Source organism: Conger conger, chromosome 10 (assembly GCF_963514075.1).
Source record: "Conger conger chromosome 10, fConCon1.1, whole genome shotgun sequence".
NCBI lineage: Eukaryota > Metazoa > Chordata > Actinopteri > Anguilliformes > Congridae > Conger > Conger conger.
This window is the reverse complement of record NC_083769.1, coordinates 29,089,804-29,109,073: the sequence shown is the minus strand read 5'-3', so window position 1 is coordinate 29,109,073 and position 19,270 is coordinate 29,089,804.

Below are 19,270 nucleotides of genomic sequence, written 5' to 3'. Positions count from 1 at the left end.
TCACAAGTAGAGGTATAGTATAGTGTTTACACTTGATTTGTTTTGAAACCAGTATAGTGTTTACACTTGATTTGTTTTGAAACCAGTATAGTGTTTACACTTGATTTGTTATGAAATAAAGCCCAAGGACATTATATTCTAGTTTGATATTGGCATTAGCACAAGAGTTTGGGGAAATTGAATTAATTAACTTAATTCAATTTCACTTTGAATTGTTTACTGTCCCTAAAACAGATTTCATCCCTTTTTTCAGCCCTGTGACATGATGAATTTGTATTATTTTTACAGTAATAAAAAATATTGAGGCAATAATCTGCTAAGAGTGTGTATTATTCTCAGTATAATTAGGTGAATATAGTATCATTTTAGTTTCATCAGTGTTTATTGTTGATGAGAAATATGAAAGGGGCAATAAAACAAGTACACACAGCATAATTAGTTTTTTCAAGGAATGATCTGGGAATTCCAATTAAATTCATATGTTTCATGAAAATTTTTAAACAAAGGACATAGAAATGATGTGGCTCTGCTGGAAAATCTTCTGTCATATTTACAGAATATATTTACTTGTACCTCAAGTTGTCCATGACGGGGTTGAACTCAAATAGCTTTTGCATGGGAAAAAAAGGTTATTTTTGCCTGGTGTGGGACAATAGTTTTTTAAGGAGTTGAATATCAAATGATATTCATGAAAAACATTAAGAAATAAAATATATGTATCGATATATTTTAAAAATGTCTTTACTCATTTTTCCAGAGATGGCAATGCCAAAAGGCCATGTTATCCTGTGAATGTCCCTATAACGGCTGTTTGTGTTTGCCCTTCATTTCGGAGTGTGGCTGTGTGTTTGCCCTTCATTTGGGAGTGTTATGGCTGTTTGTAAATGTTTACCCAACTGTACGAATGCGAGTGTAGTGCTGTTTTTCCGTCTTTCATATGAGGCTTTCCTGATTGTAAGTGCGGTAAGTGCCTGTCCTTCATGTAGTGGCTGTTTGCACACGTTTACTCAACATGAAAGATTGTATTGTGTTTGTTCTTCGTATCTGTGTGCTCATGTGAGTGTAGTGATTGTGTAGTGATACGTTAGGTACAGTACACTTTAGCGGGAGAATTGTTGGGCTGGACGGCCTATCTTCATGATGTTATGTTATGTTTTTCTCAGTTAATTTGAGAATGTTGTGGCTTGTTGACCCTGCGCGTGTCTACCCCTCACAGTATCGCAGCTAGCCGTGCCTGTTTGCCTTTCGTGTGAGGGTGTAGCCGCGCAGCGTTGGTGTGTTTGGCCCTCGCGGAAGGGGCCTCAGCTGGCGGAGCGGTCCAACAGCCCCCCAGTGTGAGATAGGCGGAGAACGAGCGGAGGAGCCGCGGAATGCGAGGAGGAGGAGGGGAGGAGAGGTGGTGGCAGAAGGGGAGGGGGGAGGGGGGCATTAGCGCTGAATCAGCGGGAAGCGATGCTTAATCGCCTCTGCTCATCTGTTAATGAAGTTAATGAAGAATGTGACAAAATGAAATGCGCTGAGATGTGAAAAGTTCCACCACACTGAATAGGCTTCTGTTCACTCTCCGCTGTCTTGTCTTTGGTCCCCCCCCTGCCCCCCCCTCGCCTGCACCACTCAGCTCTCTTCCTCACCTCAGCGGACTGGGTTTGTTTGCACTTAGCCAAAGACGTTCAGCTGGAAACACAAAGCAGGAGTTGAGCAGATTACACGGTCTCTGTAGGCTATTATATCAGTGTATAATCTCATATCTATCAATGGAATCCGTCTGATGCATTAACTGGGGATAGTGCAGTGAACTTTATTGTTTACCGTATTAGAGCACGAGGGATTTCTTCCATTTTTTAAGTAAATTATTCTGTCCATTAATTGAATTCAGTGTGTTTTCCATCCGTTTAAAAGGCAATTCTTGTTTATTTGGCAAATACAATATTGGGTACTGGATTTTTACATGTACTCATCATCTGTTATATTGCTTTACATTTTCTATGTTCGTTTTCATATGACCTTTACACCGTGACATTTTGACTTATGTCACCGGTGAATATTTCCAGTTGGCCACCCTGTCACTGCAGAGACCCCTCCCTCTGCGCCTCCCTGCCCTGTGCCACCCTGCGGCCCTGCGCCTCCTCCTCAGCTCCCCCTCTCCTCTCGTCTCCTCTCGTCTCCTCTCCCAGCTCCAGGTCGTTAGCAGATGACAAACCTGGTTAGTCTAATGAGTGGAGTGAAAGATTTTCACACCATTCCGCTGTTTAATCAACTGTGTAAAGTGTAATATCTATCTTTCAATTTTATCCCATTAGGCGAGACAAGGTTTTGATTAGCCGTTTAATCTCAGGAGATTGAGACATTAAAGTGTAAGAGTAATATAAGGCTAACTACGCTGCATCCACGTGAGTGGGGTGCTTCAGGAGGATTTTATGAATGAAGGCGTTTTACTACAATACTACAATAGGTGCACTAGGGGATAGTACTACCACCAGCCGTGGGCCATGAAAGGGTGTCAACTGGCAACTAACAGTTTATCCATTTAACTTTATCTTTGTCAAGGCAGAATTACAGCAGAAAACTCATTTTTTAAATTGCAGAAGCAGTATATTTTTTCTACTTTAAGTGATAAAAAAGATTCAAGAAATTAATGGCTGTTCAGTATTTAAAGCATATATTGACCTGTGGTTATCAAAACATTTATTTTTTACAATTAATATACTATTACTTAGAAGAGGATGTATTAGTAGGGAGATTTTTTGCCTTTGGGATATTTTAAATGAAAAAAGTGAAGTCTAAAGTTATTGTTAATGTAGGGGCCAATGATGTAATGTGGAGAAATGCAGAAGATGGCGGTTTCTGAGAGGGAACGTCAGTGGGGAGAGTGCTGAAAGAAAGGGAATCTTTCTCACGGTTCTGGGTTGCGTAAGAGCCATTAACCTGCAGGGTGAAAGGGCCGGGCTCAGTTCTCAGTTCCGTCCTGGTGCTGCTCAGGAAATTTGGGCGGGGGGTCTCTGCGCTCTTGCTGTCATCAGGGACCCGCAGAAAGTTGGGCCTTCCCAGTTCTCACCACCCACTCTCATCAGCACTACTGTGGAGGGCAGTGCCTTCTTATCGCATCTAATCACAGAAATAATGGGTATGCACTAAGATCATCCTAGACACACACACACACTCACACACACACACACACACACACACACACACACACACGGACACACACACGGACACAGGCAGAGGGCCCCAAACCTGTGGAGGTACTGTCCTATGACAGGATCCAGCTGGAAGGAAGCCTCCCTGCCTCCTCATCCTGTCCTGGCTCTTCTCACAGAGGCTCCTCCGTACCTGGGCTCCTGCACCAGCTGGCCGGGCTTACTGACCCCCTGCTGCTGTGGCCCCCTCCATTCTCCCTGGTGGCAAAACAGGACAGACAGGGGCAGGACTTTATCAATGATAAACCCACACTGTGACCTGTGTAGGTTTGTACAGGCCTGGTGTAGCAGCTTTCAGCAGGCCTGCAGTTAGACTGGTTTCCCTGTAGCTGGAAGGGTGTCACGGTCTGTTCCCATCCGAGTCATAACAAAAAACAGAAATAGTGCCCGCTCGTTCTCTGCTTGGCACCCCAGTTTTGTTTGTGACAGAGGAATTAGGGAACAGTCCAGTCTTAGACACAATCTATCCTGTTCTATACGTCACTGGGTCCTCTTCTGGATGGCTGACTGCAAAGACTCTGTACTGTGATGGAGATGCTGAGCTCATCAGGCTGTGTGTTTTGATTGCGATTACTTTTCGTCCTGTGAAAATATAGCACTCCTCCACTGTAGTGGTCACTTGTTTTTTAAAAACATGTTATGGCAAACACAGGACCCGTGCTGAGAGTTGTCGTGGCGCGTGATACGCACCATACACTCCCACCTCCTCTCCTGCAGCAGGGTCCGGGGGCTGTGGTCTTCAGCTAGGGTCACGTACGCGGGAAGAGGCCGCTGACAAGTCAAATTCCTGCCACTATCACAACTCTGCTGCTGAATGGCTGTCAGTCACACAACGATGCAAAGACAGAGGATCAGAAAAGCGAGAGTGGAGCAGAGGAGGACATAAACATGTCTTTGTGGGGAGGGAGGAAGCAGCTCTCTGTCAGGTTTGGGACAGGGCTGATCCCTGGGCTCTCCCCATCCCGCCCTGCTCCTTCCTGCCTCATTGTGCGGCCCGGTTTGGGGAATCCCTGCGCTCTGACAGCGGGCTTGGCAGCGTCCTCTTCCCCTCTCACTGACCACACCACTGATTGCACAGGAAGCTGTGCCGGTGGGTGAAGGACAGGTCACAAACACACACACACACACACACACACATAAACACACACACACACACACACACACACACATAAACACACACACACACACACACATAAACATACACACACACACATAAACACACACACAAACACACACACACACATAAACACATAAACACACACACAGACACAGAGACACACACACACACATAAACACATAAACACACGCACAGAGACACACATAAACACACATAAACACTGAGACACACAGAAACACATAAACACACACACTCACACACACACACAGACACACACAAACTCATATACACACACAGACACACACAGACACACATAAACACATAAACACACGCACAGAGACACACATAAACACACATAAACACTGAGACACACAGAAACACATAAACACACACACTCACACACACACAGACACACACAAACTCATATACACACACAGACACACATAAACACCCACACACACACTCTCTTTCTTGCTCTCTGTCTCTCTCTCACACACACAGACACATATACATACAAACATGCACACACACACGCATATGCACAAGCACACACACGAAGACACACAAATCTCTGTCCAACAGTATTGTGCATAGTGTTCTAAATGTGTTACTTTAGAGTGTTGTCTCAGATAACACATCTCTGTTGGAGTACTGTAACAGACCGATCTAATGGCCAGGTTCCCCATACTGGCCCACCACCTCCTGAGACTCCATTTTTGAATCCGCACATCAACTGAAGAGCAGCACCTGTGCCTTTAAGGCCAGTAGAGGAAGAACAGGAACACGCCGCAAAACGGCAGAGAAATCAGTTCCTAATGATGCCAGGAGGGTGCTCTTGAACAGCTGTGATGAATAACACTCAATACTATTAATTGGAACAACCACTGTTCATTTAACTAAATCACTACAAGCGCTAAATGAAATTGGAGCGGAAATGTAGGCTGGCCGTCCCCGCTCCACCCAATGCCTGGCCCAGTCTCACGGCAGCAACTCAATCACCCCCCCTCTCCACTCAACACCCCCATCTCTCTTAATAACCCGCTAATGTGAGGACAGTGAACACAGAATGGGGGAAATGTGCTTTTTAGTGTCCACATACACACGCAGACACACACACAAGCACAGGTGCACACACAGTACCTATGCTCTGCTGGTCTGAACTCCCAGCAGCTGCTCAATAGCCCTGGAACCTGCGATAATCGTGGGAGGGTAATTCACTCTTTTTCATTGGTGTTGTTACTATGGCGAGGAAGACTTGAGTGTTCTGGTCGTTGGGAGGGCTGTGAACCATGTGCTGTTATTCTGTAAGACCTACTCCTCTCTGCAGCCTGCACACTGACCCAAATTTCACCAATGTCTGACCATGCACTGTAAATATCTTCTAATATTTACATTTTAATGCATATTGTCATACGTTCTCCCCCTTATAATGTAAAACGTTTCTATCTTGTACAGAAAAATTGCCTCATGGGAGAAATCAAATATCCTGAGAAATGTCAATTCCAATTTAAGAAAGGCCTTTAAATTGCCTTGGTATCCCAGGGAACTGCCATTTTTCATGAAATTTCATTTCTCTAGTGGTGTGTTTTCTCTTGACCATATTTTTCATCGCTTTACCAGGAAGGGAATGTCATTGCCTCAACAAGCATGCCAAATTCTATTTTATGAGTCTTATTTTAATTAAAGACATTAGTTCAAGATGTTATTCATGCATTTCAAATATATTCCAAAGTTTTGTGGTACAGTATATTTTGGAGAAGTGCACTGCAGTTCTGGCTCTTCCATCCGGTCCCTTGATCCAGACCTCTCTTGAGTGTCCGGCTCACAGGATCTGACCTCTCGGAGGTCAGGAGGTGGTAATGGCCTGTTCCCCCAAGCTCAGATGCACGGGAAGTGAACAGGATGTACTCTTGTGTACTACCGTTCCACATGATGTCCAAGCGTGACTATCCGTGCTGTTGGGTCACTTACTTACTCAGCACCTTTAATTCAGGGTGCCTGAGAGCAAGAAACATTTATGTACTAATGCATGTAAACACACACTTAACTGTAATGTAGTGTATCACATATTTCCTCAATATTGTATTCGTAGTTACAAATGAGGTAACAGTGGCCTGCTCACAAAGGGCAATGAACTGTTGATTTCACAAGAAGTGCTTATGGGAATTGAAGTCCAGACCTAACATATAATTCACAATATCAACACCATTTAAAATGTGTTACCCTAGTGTAAACTACAGCTATGACAAGCTTGAAATTACCAGCTACCAGCTGGTCTGAACTGGTCAACTACTTTCAAAACCTAACTGTTTCAAAACCTAGATAGAGTTTTATTTCAGCAGGGTAGCCATTGATTTTTTCTATTTCCCATGTGGACAATGCAAGGTGGGACTTGCAGTTATGTCTGTTAACATCACCCTTGTCATGCGGGGACTCACGAGGAGTGGAAGTGTCTCTTCTGATTTGATCTTATTCTGACCGATGACTTGGCGGGTCTCCAGTTTAATAGCCTGTGTGATGAGGACAGTCGGGGGTCTTTGGGGGATGGCTGCTTTCTCCAGAGGGCAGGGGGCAGACACGCTGCGCTGCAGATTTGTGTCCTCACGCGGGAGCATTTGGTGTCCTGTCACACGCAGCCCACCCCCGAATCTCGGGTTCATCTGAGGGGTTCATGACCACGCACTCACATTCCCATTGTACTATTAGTCCAGTGGCACTCCAAAGAAATATGTGAGCTGTGTGTGATAAGACAGGGAAGGAAGTTTGGCAGTGTTGATTCCTGAAGGGATGGTGGGGGAGAGGGGAGAGGGGAGAGGGACAGGAGAGTGGGTGGTGTGGAGAGGAGGCTCCATGGGGACAGCAGTGGAGCGGCTGGGGGCAGCACCCACACACTCTGCCCTTTGCACACTGGAGTTAATTTCTCAATCTGTTCATTTTCAAACCCTGTCAAGGATCTTTAGTGAATGGGGACCATGTTAGGAGATAGTCGCTGGTGGTCAGGAGCACTGCTGAAGTGGGTCAGCTGGTCTGTGTTTGGAGGAGGCTTGAGAGATTTCTCACTTCCTCCATTTTTCTCCTTCCTGCCCTCTCTCCCTCTCTCTCCCTCTCTCTTTCTTTCTCTCTCTCCCTTTCTTTCTCTCCCTCTATCTCCCTCTCTCATTCTCTCACCCTCTCTTACTATCTATCTCCCTCCCTCTCTCACCCTCTCTCCCTCTCTCTCTCTCTATCTCCTTCTCTCTCTCCCTCTCTCTCTCTCTCTTTCTCTCTCTCCGGTTCACTTCCTCATCTCTGACTCCTGGCGGAAAATCAAATAAAGAGCTGGAGCGGAACGGAGCAATGATCAAAATAAAAGTGCAAGGAGGGAGTGATTGAGCGTGCGCTCTGGTCTCTCTGTCTCCATTTTTTCCTTTCTCTTTCTTGCTCTCTCTCTCTCTCTCTCTCTCTCTCTCTCTCTCTCTCTTTCTCTCACCCTGCTGCTCTACATGCAGACCTGGCAGGGTGACCTCAGTCCTGCTCCCTCTTCATGCTTCGCTGGCTTTGATCCCAGAAAAGGACCAGAGCAGAGCAGGGATAATGCCGAAATGAGTGTGAGTCTCTGCAACGCGACTGCAAGGCCCAATACAGCTTACCGCTCTTTAGCAGAAAAGCCCGGCTAGGCTGAGGTAATTGTTATGGTTTACCGTTATTTGTCTCTCATTTAAGGTTTGCAAGTGGCGTATCCCTTATGCAGTCCTCATACACTTAGGCAGTCGTCAGCAGGATAAGTGGCGTGCTTACACGGAGCCCTTCACGCTGCTGTAATGTTGTTGCATTAGGTACCTGCTTGACCCCCCCTAGTCTACACAGTCCAGGCTCGCAGCCACTCAGCTCGCAGTGGGACTTCGGCCCTGAGAGTCAGACCAAGGCTGGGCCCGGGCTGTTTTATAGCCATGTCTGTCTCCCTGCGAGTTTTTACACAACACTATATCAACGGGCATGACTGCCGCTGTTATCCCAGCATTAGTTATGGGAGGGGAGGCTCATGGACTGAGTGGGGCCCTGTTAGATTAAATGAAATTTGAAAAGCACTCTGCTCAGGGGGGCTATTAACTGTGTCTGTGCCAAATCGGAAGAGCGCACCGTAAACAGGCGCTATTTCTGTCTGTCACGGGTACGGCGGACGCCTGCCTTCCCGCGCCGCTTGTGTGCCGGAGAGGGACCCATGCGGTGATGTCATTTCAAATGACCGCTTTGCTCGCTGTGCTAATGAACACAGTAAGTGGTTCTGTACTCTAAATGCCACTGTAAATAGAGAGAGATTCCTATAAAAATGTGTACAGGATGTAAAAATATTACCATGCTTTATATCTGATATATTTTCAGCCCGATTGTGTACATTGTAGAATTGTAAAAGTGACAGCTGTGTCAGACTAGGCATTCATGAGGTGTACAATTTAAAGACTATCACAATTCTCATCTATTTTCCTGGCAGTGGTTCTTACTTAGGGTCCCCTAAAATGTATACCGCATAACCCATGTACAAAGCCGCATATTTACTGCAGCTATTAAGGTAATGCGGCTATGTACGTGTAAAAACTACGATGCTCCTGGCGCCTGGCGGTGTTGTAGGTACTGCCAGGGAGAGACAGGAAGTTGCACGCCTCACTTCCTTTCCAGGACGGCCAGCCACAGCGGCTCTGCGCGCTCTGGCAGCGCAGGAGTTAAGGAGCAGCAGGCAGACCAGGCGTCCCACCGGGCAATTAAAGCCAAAGCCAATTAAAGCACGCGTAATTGTCCCTGCTGTGCGAGTTGTTAAACAAGATAGGGGTTATTGTCCTCTGAATAAATGGTCTGGAACCCAAGACATCCCTCCTTTGTTCGATACACCAGCCTCTGTTTGCTGGGCTGTTTCCAAAGATTGTGTTTCTTTTATATCATACGTACCTCCCTCTAGCTCTCCGCAGCACCTATCACTGTTCCACTGCTGTAAGTCCCATCTAAACACTGCGCTCCTGGCTATGCCCGCCATAGCGCCGTGATTGGGTTTCCATTACTCGTCTTACAAAGAATACACAGATCAAAAGTAATTTGGTTCAAATTGCTTCCATGTAACTGTTTTTGAACCAAGCAGGCTTTGGGGATTAGTATATGTTGTGTCTTTAAGCTGGCTGCTTTAACCCAGCTGTTTTTGAAATGGGGTTGTCTTGGTATTATTCAGCACAGCAGTACTACCACTGTTTTTTATATTAAATTCAGAGTTTTCAACCCCTCTGTAATTGATGTTGGGTGTGTGTGTTAATCTGTTTAAGAAACATATATAGGCTCAAGGATGCATCCTGCTGTTGGATTTTTTTGGGGGATTATCCTGTCCCTGTTCTATTTTAGTGTCATTGGTAATTGCAATTTAATTCATGTCTAATGCATGAAAAACTGTCCTAGTTTAATGAGGAAATTGCTGATTGGGGTTGGTAATCTAGATAAATGTAGTTGATTGGAGTATTTTAGAAGATTGAGTTTACAGTTAGACTGCAGCACGGCTGTGATCCTTGAATTCATGTTCGGGGTGAATGGGTGTCTGAAAATAATTGAGTGGAGATGTTTCTTTTTGCACTGTTGGGCCCTGCACAATTCTGTTGAAATCCTGAAATCCTTTTATCCCGCAGAGGTGTCAGCTGTACCAAGGCATAACAATGATATTTACTTAAATCTTACGGTGAAAATATAATTTCACTTTCTACATATTTATCATTTTGGATAATTAATGTTAATGCTCAGCACTGACTAATCAAATTAAATTGAAAGTTAAAATACAATTGTGCAATTTCTTGACATTTCCTGAGTAAGTGAACTAGTAAAATATACTTAAGACCCTGAATTCCCTTTAAGATATTTATGATTACACACAACCAATTGATATTATGATGTTATGATCTCTGTCATGGGAGAGAATATCAATCAAATTTCTGTATGAACAACACTTCCTGTGGTTTATTTAATAGACTGAAGGTTTTGATAAGGCTGGGTGGGGTGGTATAGTGGTGTAGTGTTCATTAAGTGCAGTATAGTCTCCGGGTACTTTGCGCTCTCATAAGTGGTGAAGTTTAGCCTCGTTGTATTCCCTGTGCTGTAGTCAGTGGTGTAGTATAGTCTCTTGTAGCTGGTATGTCCCTGAGAGACTGCTCACTGGGTGACAGAGGCAGAGAGAGCGAGAGTGGCCCATTACTGGCCCTGTCAGAGTCCTGACGGACAGAGATTTAGATGGCGTTTATATAACCCAGACGTACTTTAAACAGAGAGCCTTGACAAACCTCAGAGGAGAGACGGCACACAAAAGCATGACATGCAACACAGCCGCTGTGCCTTCCGAACACACCCAGCCTGTGCTTATGTGTCTTAATCCTACATCACTCGCAGAAGATTTGGCATCCCTCAAAAATTTTGAATGGCAGCTATTAAAATCCTTGTATCCCTTCCACTCTGCGACGCACAGGCCCTGTAAGGCATATCAGGCAGCTACGCAACTGCATCACGCACTAAAAATACACCCCCCCCCCAAGGAAAGGGCAAATAAGATGGAAGTAGTAATAGCATGCAGGCTGTCTTTGCTTGTTTGTAAGCGGTCTGTGTGTGGTGTCGGTTGCAGTCAGGCCATGTTTAACTTGCAGTGCTCAGGCGCACACTCACACAGGATGGGGCAGCATTCCTGGGCCTTCTTCTGGCCTGGCTCCCTGTTATGAAGGCGCCAAGCTCCTCGAGTCTTTAAAGTAACAGACACGCACACATACACACACATACACACGCATACACACACACACACACACACCGCCACCCCCTCTCCACCCCAGCACCCCTCCCTCCATCCCCGGCCCCCACACCACTACCAATATTTCTTATGAGCTTTCGGCCACCAGCCCTTCATGAATTTTTATTAAACAAAACTATAAGCAGATTGATTTCGCAGTGGCTGCTTTATTGCATTTTTATTTAATTCTTTCTCTCTCATCCTTTCTCTCTCCCTTTCATTCCCTTCCTCCCTTTCTCTCTCTCTCTCTTTTTCTATTTCCTTCCCTCTTCATTTCTTTGGCAGTCTTTTCAAATTTATGTCCCTGGATTTGCACCACTGAGTAGTAATGTTTGGTATGTGTGTATGTATGTGTGAGTGTGTGTTTGTTGTCAGGAGAAAGTGGAAGTTTGATCCCATGGGCCTGAGAATTATTAGATATTTAGATCTCTTGCAAGACAACAGCGCCAGGTCTTTCCACTTGATACATACAGTTGGCTCCAGAATTATTGGCACCCTTATTAAAAATGGCTGCAAATAATAAACACAGATAATAATCTATATGTTATCTTCAAACAAAAACTATATATTGTATTTTTATTTATTTACATTTACATTTACTCTTGTGATATATTTTTTATTAGGTAATCAAATCATTGGTGTCAAAATGATTGGCAATAATTACTGTAAATAAAATCAATCTTATTTTAGTTAATCTCAGTCTAAAGACAGCCCTTATTGAGCACAATAACCAAAACCAAGCATCTGGAGTTATGACTGGGAAAAAGTGATAGACACACCATTGACATTTTTCACGGCAAAAGAGGAATGCATCAACGGAGAAGCACCTCATGCCTAATGTGAAATATGGTGGTGGGTCATTGATGTTTTCAAGATGTTTTGCTGCCAGTGGTCCAGGGGCACATCCATGTTCTACAATGGCCATCTCAGTCTCCAGTAAGTTTGCTAGTGTTGACAATGGTTGGTGGGTTGAGGTGTCGGTAGTATTTAGATTGGATTTAGATTGCATTTCTGGAACCGATTTCAAATTAGAAAAATATCTGCTGTGCCATCAGAGCAGAATCAGACCTTTCTCATTCAAACTGATGGGTTACAACTCACTGTTTCCCTAATTTGCAGAGTAGTACAAGCAGCAGAAGCACTCTGTAAATTAACAAAGGCCTACACATCAACAGGCACCCAGCCCATCACGGAGAAATTATACAGAGGCAGCAGTTGTACGGCTTCTCACCTCCTTCAGTTTCGTTTTTTGGCAAGCGCCCAGCAAGCGCGTTGAATCATTTACATACTATCGCACACATTGTATTGGCCAGTGTTTCTGTGGCTACGCTCTCAGTGGCGAGGACGTGTTCGTTGGGGGGGGGATCGGGGACAGCGCCCCCTGGTGATGGGGAGCTGTGCTGCACGGAGCGGCTGTGCCAGCAGAACGGATGGGGATCAGACACGCTCCTGCTGGGCTTAATGAACCCCCCTGCCGCTCGCTGCTGTCTCTCCCTCAGCAGGGCCCCGTGTTTGCACAACTCCGCCACACGTTCGCCGCGCTCCGAGCGCTCTCCGCGGGAGACCCCGGTAATTGGGTTGTTGTCAACGGCAAATTAGCCAGGATTAACATGCAGGATTCCTGGATGGTGCAGCCGCTCCTGAGAGCGGAGGTTTTGGGAGGGAGGCTCAGAGCCTGCGGCTGAGGATGGCGACTGCACGGCAAGGCCCTGTCGTACCGCCGTGGTCTGCAGGGCCTGCTGAGGGAACCTCACGTGATGTAGTGTACCGTCCATCAGAACTGAAACCCCTGAGCATCTGTGATCTGTTATTTCTCCCTTTAAGACCTGTGGATACTCACCGCTAAGATTGCAGCACCGTGTGTTTCTACATATATGCAGTAAGTGTGTGTGCACATACTGTATATATAAACATATACTATGTACCCTCCTTGTGTATTTTCTCCCCACTTTACGCAGACAGGCAGGAAACAGAGGGGTTAAATATAGAGATGAAATCACAGTAAATGCCACAGCCAGGTATCAAACCTCCTGCCACAGAGGGGTTTCTGTTTGGACCTGAGAGTGGGCTGTCCTACGAGCTGCAGCATGCAGTCTCACCCCTCTTTTACGCTTTAAAGAAAATAAACCTGAACGCAGCTGAGGACTTTCAGAAACACATCACGTCATGCTGCACAGTAATCATGGATATGCATATCGCACAGAATTTGCAGTCTGCACATTAAAAGTGACAGGTTATCTTTTCCCCAGGAACGTTTAATATTCCAAATCATAAATGAATGAGATACAGGGTTCTCGCCATGTAATTGTTTAAGAGTAAATCAGTGGTGACAGCCCAGGGTAATATGTTGGGCGCATGTTCAAGTCAATCGTGCATGAAAATGAAGATCTTACTCAAATCCAGCAAGCCAGACACAGTCATTGCGTATTTGTCGTTAAAAATGTGAACTTTTGTTGCAAGAATAATGCTTAAATCCAGAAAGCCCAATAACGCTGTGATTATATCTTCATCTTTAGAAAAAATAAAATTGAGAGCAGGCATGTTTTCCCATTTAAGTATTGAATAGGGTATTGTTTGTTAGTGGTATGTTAGGACGACAGTATAATTGTTTAATTAATTCCAGACAGTTATTGTTCTGGTCGGCAAGGCCAGACAGGGGAGGCACTGAGCCTGAAGGTTCCATATCGTCGTCGACATTTGACCGCATTTAGAAGCTTGGTGAGCGTATTAGCATTCCCTCCGCACACACTTGGATTCCTGCTCCGATTGGATTATCCTGGTTGTAAACCTGCGGGGCTGGCAGGAGTGGGATCTGGTGAAGCGGCACACTGTGGTTTCGCAGCAATTAGGGGGCGACGGTGTCAGCCCCCCCCTACCTCGAGAAACAGACGTCTCCATGCCTCCCTGCCTTTGTGCCATGGTCTCAGCCCCGAAGAGCCTTTCAGAGTAAACTGTGGAATTAGCCCATAATTCAAATCGGCCAGTATGGCTCTAAGTATATAGCCAGCTCCCAGTAGGGCCCTAATTATATCATTAGGCCCCAGCCTTTTGCCATCTCCTACAAAAGAGAGGCTCACATTTGGTTGTGTTTAGTGTTGCCACGGCGATGGAAAAGCCAGGGCGAGAGTACGTGGCAAGAGTTCCGGGTCGGGGGGAAGCTGGGGCTTGGCATCGTCCTTTGCTGTCAGTCATAGAATTTAAGCCCTGCTAAATTATGAATGTATTTATCAGTTATATATTCACCCCTTCATTCATTATTAGGGTTTGTGTGCCTGCCTTTGTTCTGCAGAGCCTGAGTGTAACCAGCCTGTGGGCCCAGTCCTGCTGCGGAGGTAACCGTGCCTGGCCTTGGAGTAATGTGAAGAACAGCTGCATGCTCTGTAGGCCCTGGGTCAGCGCCCATGTTGCAAAACAGCTGTCACAGGGTCCAGAGGAAATCATTCTGCTCTTAAACCAAGGTTCCAGAGATGTACTCTTTTGTATTTAACTGTTTTGGACATATCTTGATTGGTAAAGCCAAATTGTGAACAAAATGGTAAAATACTCAGTACTCCTGAGTAGCAATAAAACTCTACTGATCCCCTTTCCTACAAGGATTATTCATACACTACAGACCAGGAAACCAGTGCCAACAATCATCATGCTCATATTATTTCATAACCCTTCATGAAATCACTGTCCTGTTGTGCATCAGGTAAAGACAGGAAGAGGCCAACTGAACTTTCCAGATACTGAATATGAATAAATACTTAATTGCTTCACAATCTGTAAATGTAAGTTAGAGTGGAGCTACAGTTTGAAAAATAACCTCTGTTCAGGCTGAATGATTTTACATTAATGTAAGTAATTTGACAATGTTGTAAATGCAGATTCTCTTCACTGCTTAGAGATGAGCTTGACAGTCGAACAGTATCATACAAGCTACAAGCAATTGTCCAGTTGAACCAATGAAACACAATACCATTGTAATAGCAGGTGTTTTTTTTTTAACTACTAATTCCAAACAAGTACAGAAATAATGTGACAAAAATGACTGTTTAAAAAGCTTTGTTGTACACCTAAACAACCCACGGCTAATATCCAGTCATTCAGGGTCTCAGCTTTGCTTCACATCACACATGAACAGTGATGTAAGGTTTTATCTGGAGTCCCCGCTACAGGTCCTGGAGGTCTGCAGGGCCTGTCATTTTTCACACCTTAAAATCAACAACCAATTTAACCCAGTGAACCAGGTGAGGTGCTTTTCTCTGCAATCAATTGCTTTAATTGATCAATTACTCGAATGCTGTGTAATGATGGAGCCCAGGAGACCCCATGGACCATGGTCAGGTAACAGGACTCTACCTGTTACTGGAAGGACCATCTTAGCAGTATACACAATACCGTGACAATAGTTATAATACAAAACAAAACTGCACTCATGGGACTTGCCTACCACACGCAGTTGAAGTGCATATGTTCTCTAAAAGGCAAACCGGCAAATATAACCTGAATTTTAAGGACACCCTCATCCTCATGGATTCCCTTCCATTTTCCTTCTGGGATTCTTAATTACCCACATTATTTTTAGTGCCTTTTTAATATAAATGTAAGAACAATTTATCTGATTTTTATTTGGTGAATTAATGAAGTGTGCTTGCTGAGTGAGTCGCATAGGGACCTGTCTGTTTCCATGGTGGGGGAAAGGCATGAGCTTGATTATCATCTTAATCCCGAAGCACCTCAGTCCCTGGGCTGTCTTTGGGTTCGGCTTACCTCAACTCAACCTTCAGATATGATTCCCTTAGCAGGAGGTTAGCCTCTTCCACAAAGGTTAAAAAGTTTGTATCTTAAAGGCTTGCTATTCTTTCTGAAAGGTGGCTTGGTTGCTTCATATGTTGTATTTAAAAAAATCTCTCATTGTCTCTGCAAGTGATTCATCATGTATGATGGATGTCAGTGTATACACACTCAGTGAGCACTTTATTAGAGTAATTTTTTAGATTTATTAAGTCTGCTGCTGCTGTACTACTTGTGGCTTGACACAGTGTGCTCAGAGATGCTCTTCTGCATACCACTGTTGTAATGCATGTTATTTGTGTTACTGTCTCCTTCCTGTCAGCTTCGACCAGTCTGGACATTCTCCTCTCACCGCTCTCATTAACAACGTGTTTCTGCCCACAGAACTGCTGCTCACTGCATCTTTTGCATTTTTTTCACCATTCTCTGCAAACTCTAGATACTGTTGTGCAACAATCCCAGGAGATTAGCAGTTTCTGAGATACTGAAACCATCTGGCACCAACAATCATTTCACGGTCAAAGTCTGTTTGATTACATTTATTCCCCATTCTCACATTTGGTCTGAAAAACAGCTGAACCTCTTGACTACGTCTGCATGCTTTTATGCATTTAGTTGCAGCCACATGATTAGTTGATTAAATATTTGCATTAACAAGCTAGTGTACAGGTCAGGTACAGGCCTAATAAAGTGTTCAGTGAGTGTATATGTGTGAATATGGCTGTCTGTGAGTGTATCTGTGTGTTCTCTGGACACCACTGGCCGCTGTGGGTCACTGGGTCAGGGCCCTCCTCTACGTGTGTCATGTCATCAGAATGTCACTGGGAAGCGGAGGGTCAGTGTGGGGTTGAGGGATTATAAAAAAAGGGTGCTGTTTAGGAAGGATTTTTCCTTTTCTCTTTTAACTATACCCTGTCCATGAAAAAAAGCCTCAGTTGTTTGGAGTTATTCAGCATATCTATTCCAGGGCACCACCATTCTGACATTTCCATGGAGGTCAAATGGCTTCCCTGCTCCATGGGTCATGCTGAGTGCGCTGAGCCAGGCCGCCGTGCGAATGGACCAGCCAGTCTGGTTCTGTCTTCCTGCTTTCTGAGAGAGAGAGAGAGAGAGAGAAAAAAAGAAAAAAAAAAACGAGCTTTTATTATTATGGCTCCGAGGCACACGGTGTTAAAGCAACTGAGAAATTCTGTATAAGTGAATGGAAATGAGACACGCTTCATAATACAAGTCACCAATATCTCCGCTTCTCCTTGAAAGAAAGGGAAAAAAATGCTGTACATCATTGTTCTCTCCCCCCACCCCATTTATGGGAAATTAATTAATTATGAATGAATGACTGTTAAGAAAATGGGACGGAGGATCTATTGGTCTTAGCATAATTACAGTCCCTTTTACGGGTTTCGAGAACTGCTTTTCAGAAAGGTTTTTTTATCATCTTTAATTTTAAAACGAAGGCTGATAAAGGTTTATAATGCCGTAATTTGTCATTGATTTGCACAAATCATTCAGCGTAATTACTGTGTAACGCCCCCCCCCCCCTCACAGATTCCGCTGGAAAAGCCACTCTCTAACAGCAATGAAAGCAGAAGTGGGCTTACCTTTTTACCATTTCATATTTTCCATTTCCATATTTCATACATTTTCGTTCTTAGAAGAATAGAGGGTATAGACGAGATCACAGATAATCTTAAATCAAAGTACTCAATTATAGGCCCTTCGTAATTACAGGCACCCTTGAATTGAAGTGCTCTCAGCTGATAGATGGATGGAGAGGTAGATAGATGGATGATGTATTGGGAGGGGTATAGATAGGTAAATAAATGAATATGCCACATAGAAATACAATGTTGCCTGTCAAGGGGAGAAGCATAAATACACATATTAATCGATAGGCTGCAAACCATTCCGATGCAATTAAAAGGGTATTGACCGCGCCTTGCTGTGGGAGCGGGGCAGAAGCCAGCATCGGGGGGTCAGCGACCTGACCTGTGTGGGGTAATAAACCCCCTCGGATGGCCCCGTCAGGGCACATCATGGGCCGGAGGTCACACTGCTACAGTGAATCAACTTCACACATCAGCCAATCAGAGACCTGCAGCATCTGGATGCTTCAGTCGTGACATGCAAAGATCAGTGTTTACAGCTTTACACATTTACAAATTTACAATTTACAATTCTACATTTTCTATTCCTGTTTTTTATTTTTTTTTATTTCAGGGTGCATCATATTATTCTATCTGAAAATTAATATAACATGCATGATTTTATTGCTATAGCATAGTCACATGCGCAATATATTCACATATAGAGAATATACGTTTTCTAATCTGTGTGTAACACACAGAAATGCCCACCAATGCACATAAACATATAAAGTCTGAAATATACATGAACAATAAGTACATGTACACATTTAATTTTGAGTAATGTAGGACTTAATTCAAATTGTGTTTTAGAAATGATAAAAGTATAAGTTTGAAAATATTTATTCTTAAATTCTTTACAGAAACTCCAGAAACATATTGTAGGAATAGTACATTAGGTGACATGTGAGGGTTTCATTTAGTTTTACAACAAGAATACAAGAAAAATGAGACAATCTGTTACATGCAGTTTCTGCTAAATTGCTTAATCATTATTTGGTTATCTGAGTGTTTGCACTGAATTATAAACTATGATAACACAGTGAAGGTAATTGATGTGAATTTGTGCTGTACATTCTGTATTAGATTGGAGACGCATGCCTAGCAGCAGAGAGGTCCTTGGGACAGCCAGTTCCAGTTGTGTGCCATGAGTGTACTGCACATGGAGAACTGCTCTGTATGTGTGATTATGTGAGTTTTACAATGTGTGTTGTAAGCATCTCTGTGTTTGTGTGTAAAGAATGTGTGTGCGTGTGTGTGCCTATGTGCCTGTTTGTGAGTGTGTGTGTGTGTGTGTGTGTGTGTGTGCGTATGTGCCTGTATGTGTGTGTGTGTGTGTGTGTGTGTGTATGTGTGTGTGTGTATGTGTGTGTATGTGCACGCATGCACTGTTTACAGGAGTATGTGTCTGTGTTTGCGGCTGGGTTGGATGTGTGGAAGTATATTCCCCTGTGCTGTGTGAGTACATTGCGTGTGCGTGCGTGTACGTGTGTGTCTTTACGTGTGCGCCTGGGCATGATTGACGAGGTTTAAATCTCTCCCTACATTAACACATGCAGTGTGTTTTGTCATCAGCCTGCTGCTCTGCCAGGGCTCATTTGGTCAAATGTGAAATGCATTGCAGATGTTCCGTTCTGCTAATGAAAACAGGTTGAGCCCGGCTGCCAAAAACTCCAAACAAAAGCCTCCCCTGCCTCTCCCCTGGCATCCGCTGTAGCCCCTGTTCCTCCCCACTGCCCAGCTGCAGACC